The sequence below is a fragment of the Oenanthe melanoleuca genome, chromosome 5, assembly GCF_029582105.1.
Source record: "Oenanthe melanoleuca isolate GR-GAL-2019-014 chromosome 5, OMel1.0, whole genome shotgun sequence".
NCBI lineage: Eukaryota > Metazoa > Chordata > Aves > Passeriformes > Muscicapidae > Oenanthe > Oenanthe melanoleuca.
The window spans coordinates 60,204,395-60,219,635 of NC_079339.1; positions in this window are offsets into that span (position 1 = coordinate 60,204,395).

Here is a 15,241-nt window from a genome sequence, read left to right on the forward strand (position 1 = left end):
CTCTGAATCACAGGAATGGGCCCCTTTGGGAAACACAGCCAGTCCTGTTTGTAGGTGCTGCTTTTCCAGATAATTCCATTGCAGAGCTGATCTGGCGCCCTCAGCATTAATGACAATTATTGTCACATCTGCAGCACTAATCTTCAGCCCAACACCTTCCCACAGCTCAGCTCTCTTCCCCCTGACTCCCATTTCTCTCCCTCCTCCTTTCCACAGCAAGAGGGAATGATGAGCTCCTTCTTCCCCAGAACTTCATCCCAGTAATGGGAAAAATGTCAGAAATATTGAAGAAAAAGAGGTGCTGAAATGTCACACAAAGGGAAGAAGACTTCCGTGCAGGGAGCGTGTCAGGGGCTGCTATTTGGCACGAAATTGTTCATTTATGGGCTGTCAGACTGCGGAGCAGCGTTTCCCAGCTGAGAGAGGCTGCTCTGCAAAGGCTCTCAGCAGCTGGAAATGGATGGAAATGAAACGGATCCCTGGCCAGGAGCAGCTTGTCAGCCAGGAAAAGGTGCCAGGGAGAGGGATGGGCAATGACTGGGGCTGGGGGAGGCACTGTGAGCACAGCTCAGAGTGGCACCAGGGGAGGCAAGGGCAGCTCCTTCCCTGGGGCTGGGGGCTGCACCCCATAACTGACCCAGCTGCCCCCAAGGGCTGCCCTGGGGGTGGGAGGGTCAAAGCCCCTTTGGGGGAGCCCCAGGTGAGCGTGGAGGGCTCCAGGTGCCTCAGGATGTGTCAGCACAGGGAGCTGCACCCAGCACAGAGCCTCCTGCTCCTAAACCCTGGGAAAACCCAGGGCTTCATCTGCAGGGGCAGCTCTGAGCCCACAGCTCTGCCAGGAGGGGACGGCCAGGGGGATTTGGGATCTGCTCCAGGGAACAGGGACAGGAGGGGAACGGCCTCAGGCCGGGCAGGGGAGGCTCAGGGGGATTTTGGGAACAGTTCTCCACCAGGATTGCCCAGGGCAGGGCTAGTGCCCATCCCTGGGGCATTTACAGCCCTGGGATGTGGCACTTGGGGACAGGGGGCAGGGCTGGCCTGGCCAGGGTGAGCTCGGTGGTTTCAGGGAGATTTTCCAACCTCACTGACTCAGATTCCTGCAGGAGAAGCAAAACATTTCATTGCGAAACTGAAGATCAGAGCCAGGCCTCTGAGCAGCTTTTCATTTTTAAAGGAATGCTCTTGCATTTAAAAAGGAGTGACAAGACTGCAGGGGAAAGGAGAAACAAAAATAATCTCAGAAACAGCACCTGAAAACCTGAACTGGCACTTCCCAGTGCAGGTGTTCTCCCAGCTCCAGCCACAATCACTCAGAAGAAGTTCATCTTCTCCTGCTCTTCATTTCTGGAGCTCTCCCAACCCCGACCCTGCTGCTCTGGCTTTAACACCTTCTAATTGGCACTTCCCAAACCTGTTCACACTCCCGGCCCTCTGGGCTGGTTCTAGCACAAGAGCATTGCTCAGTTGACTTTTCCTGCTCCCTCTTTAGTGCTTGTCCATGGAGAGTTTGCAGAGAGGAAATAAATCTCCTTCTTTTCCCTTCCTTTGGCAGAGCCTGGCCCTGTCCGGGGTCCCTGGCAGCTCTGGGGTCACTGGGGTCCCCTGGATGTGGCACCTCAGTGATCCTGGGTACAGAAGGGAGCCCTGGCACAGGTACCAGAGCAGCTGTGGCTGCCCCTGGATCCCTGGAATTCCCAGGAATTGGGAATTCCTGGCTGGGCTGGGATTGCCAGAGCAGCTGTGGCTGCCCCTGGGTCCCTGGCAGTGCCCAAGGCCAGGCTGGGCACTGGGACAGTGGGAGGTGTCCCTGCCATGGCAGGGGTGGGATGAGGGGCCCTGAAGGTTCATTCCAACCCAAATGAACCCAGGATTCTGTGATTTCAAGGCTGTGCTTGACTTCCACTGTTCCAAAGTGAGGCTTTTCCATTCCCAGAGATGCTCAAGGTGATGCAAATCCTGCCCTGTTGTCACAGGACTCTGGGTTCAGATTTTGGAGCCTCTTGTCTGTTGTTTTGGGGTAGTTTGAGGCAGCATTTCAGCCTTGGAGTGGCTGGCAGAGCTCAGCCTGAGCCCTGAGCACTGCCAGGCACTTCTGTGCTGCCTCTGAGGGTTTGTGAGTGACTGATCAACCAGGGAGTGCCAGAAACGTGGGAGATGTGTGGGAGAAAGGAGGTTAGTGAGTTTTTCCTTTTTTTCTTTTTTTCCTTTCCTAGATAAAGGGATGAAAACACATGATTAAGAGCAATGTGAGAACGACAGGCCTGATCTCTGCTCCTGCCTTTGCACACCCTTTTCATCTGGAGAGCTCCTGCAGCAGCTGATGGAGCTGATGGAATGTGAGGAGAGCTCAGCTTCTGCTGCGCTCCCGAGGAACGTGACACGGGTTCAGTGTGATCAGCAGGACGGAAAGGGCACAAAGTGATATTTAGTGTTCTCTGAAGGGCAGGGCTGAGCCTGGCACTGCAGCCCAGGCAGAGCCCACGCTGTCCCTGGCACGGGCTGGGGGCTGCCCTGGGCTGGGCTTGGGCATTTCTGGTGCTCTTGGGCTGGGACCAGTGAGGGACTCCGGGCGGGACCCCAGCAGTGCCTGGCTGCGAGTTCCCTTCTTGATCCACGTGGCTTTTTAATTTGGGTATAAACTCTCCAGGAGTGGCCTCATGCCATGGCAGGGACAGTCCCACTGTCCCAATGTCCAGCCTGGCCTTGGGGCAGCCACAGCTGCCCTGGCAATCCCAGCCCAGCCAGGAATTCCCAATTCCCACCCATCCTTGCCATTCCCTGTGTCCTGTCCCTTGTCCCCAGTTTTCCACAGGACCTCTCAGAGCCCTGGGCTCTCCTGTGCTGACCAGCACAAACCCAAATCCCAGCCTGGGGGTGAGCACAGCCCCAAACCCAGGGTGGATGGTCCCAGGTCCAAACCTCACCCTGGCTGGGTGCTGGGATGGTGAGCAGAAATCCCAGCCCAGCAAATTCCTGGGAAGGGCGGGGGAGCAGCTCCTGTCTGAGCCCCGAGCCACCTGCAGGGTGTGGGAAGGGCCCTGGAGCACGGAGACGTGAGCTCCATCCCCCAGGGAATGGCCCTGCAGAAAGGGTTAATGGCTCTCGGCTTAATTAGTGCACCGCGGATGAACAGCGTTTTGTGAGCTTGGGGTGAATTAACGTTGGTTCTGCTGCTTATTATAAATTCTCCCAGGAGCTCCATTAGCTGTGTCACAACAACCGGTGCCTGCTTCCCAGCAGGGAGCGACCCTGTCACCAGGGAGTGTCCGTGTCACCAGGGAGTGTCCCTGTCCCCAAGAGTGTCCCTGTCCTTCGGGAGTGTCCCTGTGCCCAAGAGTGTCCCTGTCACCAGGGAGTGTCCCTGTCACCAGGGAGTGTCCCTGTGCCCAGGAGTGTCCCTGTCACCAGGGAGTGTCCCTGTTCCCGAGAGTGTCCCTGTCCCCAGGGAGTGTCCCTGTCACCAGGGAGTGTCCCTGTCCTTCGGGAGTGTCCCTGTGCCCAGGAGTGTCCCTGTCCCCAAGAGTGTCCCTGTCCCCAGGGAATGTCCCTGTCCCCAGGGAGTGTCCCTGTTCCCGACAGTGTCCCTGTCCCCAGGGAGTGTCCCTGTGCCCGAGAGTGTCCCTGTCCCCAAGAGTGTCCCTGTCACCAGGGAATGTCCCTGTCTCCAGGGAATGTCCCTGTTCCCGAGAGTGTCCCTGTCCCCGAGAGTGTCCCTGTCCCCAGGAGTGTCTCTGTCCTCAGGGGATGTCCCTATTCCCAGGAGTGTCCCTGTCCTCAAGAGTGTCCCTGTCCTTAGGGAATGTCCCTGGTCACCAGGGAGTGTCCCTGTCCCCAGGGAATGTCCCTGTTCCCAAGAGTGTCCCTGTCCCCGAGAGTGTCCCTGTTCCCAGGGAGTGTCCCTGTCCTTAGGGAGTGTCCCTGTGCCCAAGAGTGTCCCTGTCCCCGAGAGTGTCCCTGTCCCCGAGAGTGTCCCTGTTCCCGGGGAGCGACCCTGTTCCCAAAAGTGTCCCTGTGCCCGAGAGTGTCCCTATCCCCGAGTGTCCCTGTCCCCAGGGAATGTCCCTGTCCTCGACCATCAACCTGTTGCATATCCATTGACCCTCATGCATTATTCAAAATCAACCCCCAACCTGTGAATGAACTTTTTTTGTGGCTCCATCCTGTCGCCCACTCCCTGATCAATAAATTCCTTCCCTGCAGTTCTGGTGTCTTCACCCAGACAGGACAATCCAAGAATGTGAAGAATATTCTGATTATCGTTCTCTGAGTTAGTTACATGAACAAAAGCTTTTTACATCACCATGTTGTAGTCCAAGAAAAAAAAAAATACATTTATCACGTTACTATTTCTAAATTTTGTTAACAGCAGAACTAAAATAAACTACATCCCTACAACAAAGTTTCCCAACATTATATTATATTATATTATATTATATTATATTATATTATATTATATTATATTATATTATATTATATTATATTATATTATATTATATTATATTATATTATATTATATTATATTATATTATATTATATTATATTATATTATATTTTAATATTGGTGAAAAGCCAATAATATAAAACGTTATCACTTCTATCACTGCCCCTTAGCCTGCACTTTCCTGCCCCTCCCAGAGGTTTCCAGCAGGTTCTGCTGAGCTGCTCTCGGCCATCCCTCCCTCAGCCTGCTCTGCACTTTTCACTTTGCCTCAATTTAGGGAATTCAGCCTTTTTGTCACTCGTCCTTTTCATTCTGAAGTGCTCTTTAGCCTCAAACATCTTGTTCCACAGGAAGGGATGTTTTTAGTGCATCATCTGTGAAAAGTGACATCCTGGTCACCGTAACCTCTGGTATTCCTGGAATTCTCCAAGTAAATGGCAGCATCTCTGCCTCCTAACCAGCAATCACCATCACACAGGAGTTTGTAATGCAGAGCTCTCCTTCCCCACAGCCACAGCCACAGCCATGTATTTGGAGGGAATAATCACAGGTAAAACTTGTCTCTGTACTTTAATTATCTTTAGAGATTTGTTCCAAAACACAGGTAGTAATTTTTGTGTTTTAACATTTATCATTCTGTGGAAAGCACATCATTATGCAGGAGGAACTCAATTCAGAGATTTTTTTTTTTTATCCTCTAGGTTTCTTTTTAGAACTTCTAGAACTTTAGGTCTGAAGTTTAAAAAAAGAAAAAAAACATATATATGTACAGAGCCTGGAATTGAGAGCACTTTAGCTCAAAAAATATAAAAATACCAGGTGAGCCATGCACTGGCTGAGGGGTGAGCACCCCGATCTCCAGGCTGGGGGTGCTGCTTCCTCCTGCTGCTCCCCCCTCTCTGTGATCACTGCCCAGCCAGGGCCAGGCAGGCACCTCTGGGACTGTGCCCAGGGATGGCTCAGAACCCTCTGGACACAGCCCTGCTGGGCAGGATTGGGCATGGGGACAGCCCCAGGTGTGACCTGTACAGGCAGCAGGGATGGAGCTCAGGACACCCCAGGTGTGACCCACATGGGCTGGGGACAGCCCAGGTGTGACCTGTGTGAGTTTGGGGAAACCCCAGGTGTGACCCATATGGACACAGAGACACCCCAGGTGTGACCAACATGGCACAGGGACACCCCAGGTGTGACCTGTGTGAGCTCAGGGACAGCCCCAGGTGTGACCCACATGGACACAGGGACAGCCCAGGTGTGACCTGTGTGAGTTTGGGGACAGCCCCAGGTGTGGCCCACACGGGTTGGGGACACCCCAGGTGTGACCCACATGGCTCAGGGACACCCCAGGTGTGACCCACATGGGCTGGGGACAGCCCCAGGTGTGACCTGTGTGAATTTGGGGACAGCCCCAGGTGTGACCCACATGGCTCAAGACACCCCAGGTGTGACCCATGGGCAGCCAGCCTGAGCTGGGGACACTCAGGTGACAGCAGGTGTGCTGCCCTGCCCCAGGGTGGGAGCACAAAGAGTTTTTGTGTCACCCAGAGCAGCACCAGCCCTCCTGCTCACTGAAGGGCCCCTGCCCCAGAGTGCTCTCCCTGCCAGATTTCTCCAGAGCCTGATTAAAGTCATCATTTGCCACTGAAAATGTCATAAAATATTTATGACACAGATGATATTTAAAGATCACTGTAGAACATTCCTAATAACTGCTGTAATTCAGTGGAAGCAGCATAAATTGACACACTCAGAGAAAGGAAATAATGCAGCAGAGCAACACTCCAACGAGTTCTGCTAATTAGTTCTGCCCAGCTCCCAGGGCAGGAATCACACCTGGGTGCCTGGAGCACAGCTGTGCTGGGGCAGGAATCACATCTGATGGATGGATGGATGGATGGATGGATGGATGGATGGATGGATGGATGGATGGATGGATGATGGATGGATGGATGATGGATGGATGATGGATGGATGGATGATGGATGGATAGATGGATGGATGATGGATGGATGGATGGATGATGGATGGATGGATGATGGATGGATGATGGATGGATGATGAATGGATGAATGGATGGATGGATGGATGGATGGTTGGATGGATGATGGATGGATGGATGGATGGATGATGGATGGATGGATGGATGGATGGATGGATGATGGATGATGGATGGATGATGGATGGATGGATGATGGATGGATGGATGGATGGATGGATGGATGGATGGATGGATGGATGGATGGATGGATGGAACAGGGACAGAGGGACAGCCCCACAGTAACAGCACAGCCAGAGGGCTGCAGGCACACCAGGAGGGGCTGGAGCAGCAGGGACAGAGCACGAGCCTGGGCAGGGACAGAGCAGGAGATAATAAAGGTAATAAAAGATTAAAGCAGGAACAGAAAACTTTTTTTTTTTTCCACTTTGATGCACATACAATCACAACCTGCCTCCTGCTATGAGAAACAAAGAATGGCCCTTTCCATCTTCTGACAGCACCAAATCTCTGCCCCTGCACGCCTCCCAGGAACCTCTGCCTGTCTCCAGTGCTGGGCAGCAGAAACAGAGCCCCAGAAATCTTATTTTCCATCTCTTGCCTGTGCTGTTGCTTCCCAATAGGAAATCGCCCAGCTCAGGTTCAACAGCTGGTCAGAGAATCTCGAAGATTGGAAAATCCCTCCAAGACTGAGCCCAGCTCTTCCCCCTGCCAAGGCCACCACTAGCCGTGTCCCCAAGTGCCACATCCCCACAGCTTCACATCCCTCCAGGGGTGGGGATGATGGGCTGGAGGCTGCAGGGCTCTGGGTGCCCAGGAAATGCTGCTGGTGTTTCACCCACCCTGCTGGAGCCCTGGTCACTGAGAGTTTGAGATTTGCTGTGCTGGCAGGCACTGACCCCCAGGAGAACTCTGAATATGACCTGAGGCTGGGGAGGAGCTTCCAAAATTGAGTGATAGAACTGGGATTGTGGGTGTGCAGTTTGAATAGAAGTGTGAAATATCACATGGTGAAATATTTAGAATTAAAGGTTTTAGAATATAGTGATATATACATAAAGCAAGATGGAGGTTTTTGGAGTGGAGGTTTTGTCCTTCTTCACCTTCTCTCCATGGGTTTGGGTGCTATTGTGTGATTGGGTAGAAAATTCCACATTGTGGGCCATGGATGGTTGGTTATTGGGTTAAAAGTAAAAATAATTTAGGTGTCATTTCTTAACTGGACAGTTTACCCTTAAAAGGCCTCATAAAGAGAGATACAGCTCCATTTTTAGTTTGTGAGTATGTTGGTTTTACGTGCTCGGGGGGAGGGGTGGATTCACCTCCAAGCAGGCCCCTGAAGCTGGGAAGTGGGAGGGGCTCTCCCGTCTCTGGGAGCTTCCCCTGTGGGCTGCTGCCACCAATCAGAGAGCTGATTTGGTGATGGACAGCTCAGAAAACCAATGAAAAGTTATTTCGCTTTCACAAATCACAGTGAATCAGCTTTGTTCTCTCTCTTTCGGCTTCCGGTCTCCGGGGGTGCTGGTCCCCGGCCGGGGGCTGCGGCCCGGCTCTGGGCTCGGCCTGGAGTCCGGCCCGGTGCCCCGGCTCTGCGGGGCTCCCAGCTCGGCCCCGGCTCTGCTGGGGGCCCGGCTTGGGACCCCGGCCCCGGCTCTGCTGGGGGCCTGGCTTGGGACCCCGGCCCCGGCTCTGCGGGGGACCCGGCCCGGCCGCATGGTCCCGGCCCCCCTCCCTGACCGCATGGCCCCGCGCGGCCCGGAGCTCCCCTCTCCACATGGCATGGCCGAGCAGGGGGGATCGGGGAGCCGGCAAAGGCTCTCCCTTCCCCCTTCCCTTCTTCACGTTCTGGATACAATTGTAACTTCTTCATGCCTGGATAAGATCCTCGATTTTTCCTAAGCTCTCCTGAATGGGAAGGAATAAAGCCTGGAGACTTCGAAAGTTACCGCAATGAAGATAAAGTTCCTGGTGGGAAGAGATTGAAAAGATGCGAACTGATAAGTAGCTGAAAACCTTTTTGTGGGCTAAGGGGATTGTGACTTTACTAAAATTCCTTTAAACTGTGAAATATACTTGGGGAGGTTTGGATGCTTGAGAAGAAGACCTTATTTTTGCGTTAAAGAAATATAGCTCTCTGTTCTGGGACTGAAATGTGAACAGAGACATTTAATAGAGAAAGAGATGACTTTTTGCCTTGGGGAATTGGAGCTCTCTCTGTCTTGGGACTGGAATGGAGACAGAGACATTTGATAGTGAAGAAGATAAAGAGAATCTTGTTTTTCAGCAGCCTGCCTTTAAAAGTACTACCCCATGTGTGTAACATAACCCATTGCACAGCTCTGGAAGGACTGTGACAGAATGGGAGGAAAAATCATAATCCGCAATATTTTTCCCGGGCGGATGTGGATTGTGAAGGTGAAGACACCCCCTAAGCCATAACCAAAAAGGGACTTTTCTCTCTTAAGTAAACTGAAGTGATTATTTGAATGTATCACTGACTGAAGTGCTCTCTGTATGTTTGTTGGTAAGAAATGTTGAATGAAGGGGAGGAGGAAACAATCTAGGGGTCTTATTCTGAATATTTTTTTTTTTTTGGTGTTATTAATAAATTTCTTCTTGTACCTTTCTAAGTTTTAAGCCTGCCTTGTGTCTACTCCTGGGTCCCGTCTCTAAAAGAAATTAAATATATTAAAGCTGGCAAATCCAAGTCACACCGTGACAGTGAGCTCGAGCTGGTTTGGGGGACTGCAGTACAGATCAGAAGTAATAAACATCTGAGTCTGAACAAGAAATGCCATCTCATCATTTAATCCTGACCCTGGGAAAAAGAAGATAAAACACAACACCACCCTTGTTTCTCACCCTGGACTCTGAGCTGAGTCCCTGCAGTGCCCAGGAAATTGGGCCTGAGACCCAGGACTAAGGACTCTCAACCTCCCTAAGCCCTGGCACCTGTTGAAGTGCTCTCCCACTTTTTCTCTGGAATGCAAAAGGATAAAAAGGATAACGGGCTCTGAAGGTGTGGGGCAGCCTCTGTCCCCCCTGCACAGCTCTGCTCCTGGGGAACCTTCACCAGCTCAGCCCAGGCGAGGCAGAACCCTGAAAATGTCAGAAGGGGAAATATATTGTGAAAACCACTAAGAGAAGCCACCCAAACCCAAGCTCGCTTTTGTGTTGTTCAGTATGTGAAGACCTGGAGGAAAACTTTGTGAAATGGCACTCCTATCTCACAGAAGTGCTTTCCCAAACAGGAAATCATCTCGTTTCTCATCTGGAATTTAATACACTCTTCAGTTCTGCTTCCTCTCACCAAACATAAAGCTTTTCCCTTCACTTGGAGCCACAGAAATTGTTGCATCACTGCTGATAAAGCCAGATGCTCACAGTTATTCAGGATAAAGTGTCTTTTTAATAGCTGGCATCATTAACTACAGACAGTTCAAAACTCCAGAAGAGCGGTAATAGTAATAAATTGTTCAGGAAAAGCAGGCAATTGATATAACTGCTTCCAAAGTAGTGAGGCAAAGGAAAATGGGCTTTGAGAGCACTGAGTGAGTCACAGTACATCATCCCCAGCGCAGAAAAACACTGGATCTAGTCCCTGGGAGGTAACACACAGGAGGGAGCAGCTAGAGAGGATTCCTGGCACTCACCTGAGGGCTGTGGCAGCTAGAGGGATCCTGGTTATCCATGGGGGGATCCTGGTAATTCATGGAGGGTTTTTAATTATTCATGGATGGATCCTGGTTATTCATGGATGGATTCTGGTTATTAATGGAGGGATCCTGGTTATTCTTGGATGGATCCTGGTTATTCTTGGAGGGTTTTTGGTTATTCATGGAGAGATTCTGGTTATTCAGGGAGGGATCCTGGTTATCCATGGAGGGATCCTGGTTATTCAGGGAGGGATCCTGGTTATTCATTGAGGGTTTTTAATTATTCTTGGAGGGATCCTGGTAATTCATGGAGGGATCCTGGTTATTCATGGAGAGATCCTGGTTATTCTTGGGGGGATCCTGGTTATTCACCTGCTCCCCACCCCAGGGCTCCTTCCCAAACAGGAGCAGCAGCTCCACACTGAGCAGAGCTACCCCCACCCCACAGCCCCAAACCTGCCCCTCCAGCTACCACATGGCTGGGAAAAAATCCAGGTTTTCCCTGGATTTGGTCAGATTCAGGTGAAACCACTGGATGTTCTCCCACCTTCACCTGTTTCTGCAAGGTGACCAATCACCCCAAACAGCCCCACACAAGAAGTTGGGCCTGGGCTGGAGCCCAGGCTTTGTTCTGGCACGTCCCAGTGCCTTCCCTCACCCCTGGGCACTCCTGGGGGCACTGCCCACCCTGGACAGCCCAGCTCCCTCAGGACACGCATTGCCAAGGAGCCCTGTGTGCTCCACACACACATTCTGATTGCAGCTGTGGGAAACTCCCTCAGCAGGACACTCAGGGTCTCCAGCTGAGCATCAAACTCACAGGAATAACATGAAAATCCCAGTTCTGGATGGGGATCTGCAAGATTCCTGTCTTGGTTCACAAAGCAGGCTGTGCCCAGCAGTGTGTGTTCTGTCACCAGCTGGGGCAGTGCCCCTGATCTCCTGGCACACATTATCTGCTCATGGGCCATCTTTAAACCAGCTGGGCAATCATCTTTATCTTCCCACAGCCCATCCTCCCTCCAGGAGATATCTCCTGTTCATGGCCACTGAGTCCCAGGGCATGACTGATAAAATTCCATCATCCCACTGGGAGATGCTCCAGCCAGGGGAGCAGCCAAGCCTTTCCTACCCAGATAAAAACTGACATTTGGGACACCAAGGCACCTTCTTTCCACTGGATCCCAGAGGAAAACCAGACCTTTGCACATCATCCCTGGAGCTTCAGAGGAAACTGCACCTTCTCCAGGAGCACTGCTCCAGCTGAACCACATCTGCCCCTGCAGGAGGATGCAGCCACCATTGAATGGGACTGTGCCAACACCCTGACTGACTGACGGGTGTCAGCTTGGATTCTGACTCTGGCAGGGCTGGGATTGTTCTGTGTAATACTGCATTGCTATTTTCATTTTCCTAGTAAAGAACTGTTATTCCTAATTCCCATATCTTTGCCTGAGAGCCCCTTCATTTCAAAATTATAGTAATTTGGAGGGAGGAAGTTTACATTCTCCATTTCTAGAGAGGAAATGCCTTTCTTAGCAAACACCTGTCTCTCAAACCAAGGCACATCCCCACAGTGCACCCCGGGAAACACTCAGAGCCATCCTCTCCATGGAGGAGCTGGGGGTGGCAGAAAGATCCTCCATGGTTCTTCAGGCTGTGAAAACCCTCTCAGCCTCTCCTCACTCCTTCCTGGGATCCAGCTTCATTCTTCTGGGTTGAGGAATTCTAGAACATGACTGATTGTCCCAACTTCTTTCAGAGAGATACTCAATTAAAGCTTCTTTTTGTCCCTGTATGTAGCAGAAAAAAGGCAAAGATGAGGAAGGTCTGATCAAATCGTGTCAGGGCTGCACCACAGGAACATCCCAGAGCCATGGAACTCTACCTGTGGGCTGCTGTGCATCGAGGAGATCCTGATCAGCTGCTGGTGTTTGGCAGCAGAGAGGAACCCTGATGATCCTGGATGATTCTGTGATTGCAGAGCAGGGGCTGGGCTGTGCCCACCTGCACTGAGAGCCGTGGGGGGCTGGGTCAGATCTGAGAGCAATGAGGGATCTGTCTTTACAAACGAGCTGTGGGTCTGGGAGATCAAACCAGAGAGAACAGAAACCATGGGATGGGTCTCACTGATTGATGAGTAGAAAAAGAGATTTGCCTTTACAAAGGAACTGCAGGTTTGCTGATAAAGGAAATTGGATATTGGAAGATGAAAGAAGCAATGGGGAAAAAACCATGAATTCCATAAGAATTAGAAATGAAAAGGGAGGGTTGTACATGAGAGGGAATCTCAGGTATCAGGTGTTTGGGCAGTCTGTGCCTCTCAAGTGCCTCAGCCCATGGGGAAAGAGAGAGGGAAATGCAGATGGAAATTGGGATAAAAGGAGGCTGTGTGCTCCAAAAATGTGAGAGATCTCAGGGCAATGGAATGGAATAAAGTGAAAGGACTCCTCTGCCTCCTTTTTGGACATGAACCCCTGGTGTTTATCCAGCTGCTGGGGCTCACAGACCCCTCCTGCAGGGCTCCCTCAGGCCCAGGGCCTGGAGCACCCCAGGAGCTGGGAATTGTCCCCAGGCAGCCTTTCCTGCCCATCCAACCACGAAACTTCCAGCCCAGAAATGCCAATAGGAGATGCCACTTTAATTTACTCTTTCCTCAGGAAAAGGTGAAAAACTCGGGAAGTGTCACAGTACCAGAGAATTCCAGCTCAGGGCTTTCACTGCACCTCCTAATTTGTTGTTTTGAGGAAGATCAATGCTGGGGATGTCTCTCAGAGTTATGGATGTGCTGCTATTTGCAAATCAGTTCAGTGCATTTGCAGTCCCAGGGGAGATCTCTGTGCCAAGTTTACTCATTTTCCTCGCTGACACAGAAGCACAAGAGCTCCTTCCCAGGATCTGCCTCAGGCTGGTGATGCCAATGGAATTCCTCATGGGCAGGAGCAGCCCTGGGCTGCTGGGAAAGCAAATTAAACCTGGGGTTTGCCTCTCCTGTGTCCTTGCCCTGCAGAGGCACAGGCAGAGGCAGCAACCCTCTCTGGGTAGCCCTGCACGGTGTCCCCAGGCACCAGGGACAGTGGCAGGGTTTAAAGCTGGGCTTTAATGTCCCTTCCAGCCCAAACCACCCTGGATTCTGTCCCTGTGTTTAACCTGTGCCTAACCCTGGGAAATGCCATCGTTCCCTGACTGCCACAGGGCTGGGTGAACAGAAATCCATCCCAGCTCCTCTCACACTGCCTGTGTCTGGGATGGCAGCTGGGCCTTGAACCAGGGCAGGGGAGACATGAGGTGTCCACAGGAACCTCCCCAGGGAGGGTTTGGGGCTGGACTCCACTCCTGAGCTGCCCACAGAGCCAAGGGGGGCAGGGCAGGGCTGCTCTGCAGGGCAGGGCAGGGGGTTCAGAGACAGCACAAACCCATTCCCTGCTCCTCCTGGAGCTCAGAGTGTCCCCTCCAGCCTGGATCCCCTTTTTCTGAGACTGGGGGGTCTGAACCCCTTCCCTCTGCAGGAGCACAGCTGGGGCTGCAGGGCCACCCCGAGCTGCTCTGTGGCTGCAGAGCCTCAGCTCAGTGTGAGCTGCTCAAACAGCCAGAGAGGAGCTGGGGCACTGCCAGCACCCACAGGATGGCAAATAATGTGTTTGAGGAACTCCAGCCTTACAGGCTCCAGAAGCACAGTAGGGAAAATAAAAAGAATCCCAGAATTTGAGTGGAAAGAACATTAAATCCCAATGAAATCCCACCCAGTGCCATGGCAGGGACACCTCCCACTGTCCCAGGTGCTCCAGCCCCAATGTCCAGCCTGGCTCTGGACACTGCCAGGGATCCAGGGGCAGCCACAGGGCCTGCCCACCCTGCCAGGGAAGAAAATAAAAGAACCCCCAAAGAGAGGTGCTGCTGGTTTGCCTCCCAGATAACCCTCACTGGGGATGGTGGGGCTATTTTCTGTTTCAGCAAGAAGCCTCTCCCTGCTCTGTGCTGTGTTCCAGGAACACAATGACTCAGTTGCATATGTCAGCTCGTCTGTCTCATTTTCAGGGGTATTTTTATCCTTCCAGTCCCGGGTTACATAACTGGGGTTTGCACAGGGCTCCTGGGCACAGCCCAGCGTGCCCAGCCTGGGCAGGTGACACTTTTAGTCAGGGCTGGCTCAGGCTGGGGAGGAGGCAGAGTGGGTGAGGAGAGGCTGATTCACGTGGGGAGGAGCTGAGGGAGATTGAAGCAGTCAGGGCATTTCACTCGCTGGGAGCTCAGTAATTACATGACTCCAGGACCAGTCTCTTTATTAAGAAAATGGTTTATTAGGATTCTTCAGCTGCAATCAATGCCAAACTGGCTCTGTCTCCCTGAAGGCTCCTCCAAAGCCTCTCCAGAGCTATTTTTGCCTCTGAGCCATACCCCACACTGGTGCTGCCTACAGACAGAGCTATTTCAAAGTCAAGAGAACGAGAAAAACCCAACACTTCCATCAGGAGCGCTCAGGTGAGCGCTGCCTGCTCGCTGCTGAGTTTGCTCCTGTCTGCAACCAGAATTATTTCCTTTAGCACCAAGGGGCAGCTGGGCACGGAGCAGCAGCTTTGTCCTGCTGCTGCACAGCTCAGCTCAGCCACAGGAGCAGAAAATGTTCCATACAGATGGACAGGAGCCCTCTCCTGCCTCTGCTCAGAGAACTCTGGGGGTCAGAGGAGCTTTGGGCAGCCACAGCCAGTGTGAGCATCACTGACTGCAGGGCCTGGCCCTAAACCCTCCTGTCCTCCTGGCCCAGCAGGTGACACCAACCCTGCAGGTCTGACACCGTCCTACACAGAGGAGTCAGCTTAAGGACACAGATTCCAGCCTGGCTTGAACCCAAAACTTTTTAATATAAAATATTTCCAAAAATCTTTATTATTATTTCTCCTTACGTCTGGGCTGGAAATACCCTGCACTGAACACATTCACTGCTCCAGCAGCAGCTCCCACCCTTCTCCCAGCCTGTCCCAAGGGACGCTCCCTCTGCCTCTCTGGGTCAGAGGTCTCCAGACCCTCGGGAAGTTTGGCAAAGTCATTCCCATCCTGTCAGTAGCCCCCTCAAACACAGGCATCAGAACAGAAACACCTTCCCCCACTCCCCCCATGTAAATTTCACCATTTACATGGAAGTTTGAT